This window comes from Rhagoletis pomonella, unplaced genomic scaffold, assembly GCF_013731165.1.
Source record: "Rhagoletis pomonella isolate Grant_MI unplaced genomic scaffold, Rhpom_1.0 Rhpom_scaffold_00002, whole genome shotgun sequence".
NCBI lineage: Eukaryota > Metazoa > Arthropoda > Insecta > Diptera > Tephritidae > Rhagoletis > Rhagoletis pomonella.
Window position 1 is genome coordinate 92,219,355 of NW_023458556.1, and position 2,909 is coordinate 92,222,263.

A 2,909-nucleotide genomic window follows, 5' to 3' on the forward strand; every position below is an offset into this window, starting at 1 on the left:
AAAAACCAAAATTTAGAAGGATTTGACTTCAAGTCCGATTCCACTTTGAACATATATTGCTTAAATAGAAACTTATGGAGAGAGTCGAACTTCTTTCTCAGAAAAATAAATTTCTGCCGATCCTCTTCATTATTACTATTTCTCAGCTTTTTATATGCTTTATTTTTAACATTTTTTAAATGGGAAAGCTTTGAATTAAACCACGGAGGTTTTCTATTTATTACGATATGCCTAGACGGAACATAATTGGAGATGGCTTGCAGAAACCATTGACGCATAATATCGTAATGATCCTTCAGTCTAGCTAAAGACTCCAAAAATGACCAATCAATGTCACGCAAAAATTTATTCATTGCAGAAAAGTCTGCCCGAAAGTAATTATATTCCACTGCGGACTCAAGCGGCTTCTTTTCAAAATTATAAAAGTCAAAATTAACATCTAGAGCTTTATGATGCAAACTATTATCTAAAATAGGCGCTGGGCTTTCAAAGCATGATATTTTAAGTTCTGCAGTAGCAAAAATCAGATCTAAAAACCTACCATTATTGTTTGAAACCGAGTTATATTGCTTAAAACCGTGCGAAAACATTGTCGATATAACTAGTTCATCTATTTCAGACTTGATATTCGTAGGCAATATGTTATTACTATGATTCTGCCAAGAAATGCTACTTAAATTAAAATCTCCTAGGAAAATAATCTCATCAGACGGCTTAGCATTGTTAATTATATCTACAAGATTATCTAAATGACTTTGATAAACAGCAATATCACTATTAGGCGGAATATAAGATATTAAGAGCAAAGTAGTTTTATTGTTAGTAAACTTAACACTAACACAAATTTGCTCCAGATCACTACCAACACCATTCAGATAAACAGCTTTGCTGCAAAAATCCGTTCTGACTGCAAGTAAAACGCCGCCACCTCTAACAAGGCCCGTAGTATCTGAGCAGCGATCTTTTCGATAAACATAATAGTCGTCGCCGAAAAACTCATTCGAAGAAAAATTTGCATTTAACCAAGTCTCAGTTATAGCTATAACATCGAAATCATGTCTTAAAACATTGAGATGAAATCGTACGCATTCCACTCGCATTGTGATAATGTAAAAAATAGTTTGGGGTTGAGGAGCGATTTGGTTTGGCAGATTCATTCACGTTACTGATTCTGCAGCGTTGGCGTTTTGAAAAAATTGGAATGGGCGCACCTTAACGTTTACTGGCCAGAACGCTGAGCTTAGCAGTTTATTATAGTCTGATGAAGAGACACCCAACTTGAAATTAACTCTTACCAATTTCTTCAAAGAGTCAGCAGAAAGGTTTTTTTTAATAAGCTTATAGCAAGAGATGCTGTTAGAATCAATCGATGTATGTTTAGCGACAAAATTTATTATGTCACTTTCGTTGACAGAGGGCTTAAAAGACGACAAATGCAACCATTTGAGCGGAACAACAACATCCAATTCTTTACTGGGATTACTACCAACAACGGTGGAACTCTTTTTATTGTCTTTCCGTACACCAGCACCAGAAGTTTTATCGATAGAAAGTGCATTAGCACTAGCGGATGTCTTGTCATTATTTCTCTTAGCAGCAGCAAGTCCGAGAGAGCACATGGTTCCAGAATTACTAGCAACAACAGAATCAGCAGTAGAAGCATTGACGTTAGGAAGTGTATTATTATTAGCAGATGTTTGCTTTTTATTACTTTTAGCAGTGACGAGAGAACCAGAAACAGCATTCGCATACGATAATGGTGTCGTACCAATTACATCAGGAGAAGTAACGTCAACAACACACGAAAAAGCAGACGAAGCGTCAATACTGTTTATATCGGCATTGTATTTGGCAGTGAGCATAGGCGAAGATGACATGTTAACTACATGTTATTAGGATGAGCCGCAATTGGTTGTGATTCCACAATAGGCTTTTTGTTATTATAGATGGCACTAACAACATTACAAAGCTCTTTAACCTCAGAGGTGAGCGAGGAAATTGCTTTGTCTTTATCGCGGCTGCTCTCTTTAATAGCAAGCAGTTCGGAATGCGAATTTACAGCTATCTTCATTAGATTCGTTTTATCTTCATGCAAAACTGTTATCAGCTGAAGCATTCGGGCATTCTCAGCACGAAGAGTGGTGATCTCTTTGGACAAAGATAACAAGGTTATTTGATGTTTACTGTTGTTCTCATTAGAAGCATCACTCTGCTTTGCAGAAGTAAATGACTTCGGCTTGGGATTTATTGAAGTCGATTTGATATTATTTGACATATTTCCAGTATTCTCTTCATTAGAAACGAAGGGTTTAGGAGGCGAACGTAAAGAGCTCCGACGTACATCAGCGCAGACCTTACAGAAGAGGCTCTTATCTGTATTGAGCATAAATTCAGCATCCGACGGCAAAATACCAACACAATCGGTATGAAAAAGTTCATTGCACTTCGCGCACTGCACTTTCGATTGGCCGCGATCAAGTTTTTGGCCACAACAACAAGGCATAATATAATTTCTGATTGTATTATTAGATCATTTATTGAAAGATTTAGATTTTCTAAAGAGTCACCGTCTCCAAATTGTAGTACACTCGAACCATTGCAAAGTATCGAATACATTAAAATTAACTTTCACTGTCACAGTAAGGCGATTAGGAAGAGCGCAAGAAAAACACGTCCGCACAGCGCGGCGGAAGAACAACGAGTTCTGAGTCTCCAATACCCGAAACTGCGACAGACGATTTTGATTTTTATACCCGAGCGCACTTGTGCACAAGGGTATTATAACTTTGTTCACATAACGGTTGTTTGTAACAGGCAAAACGAATCGAGATAGATATAGACAAATGTATACATAAATGATCAGAATGAAAAGAGAAATCGATTAAGCGGTGACTGTCTGTCCGTCCGTC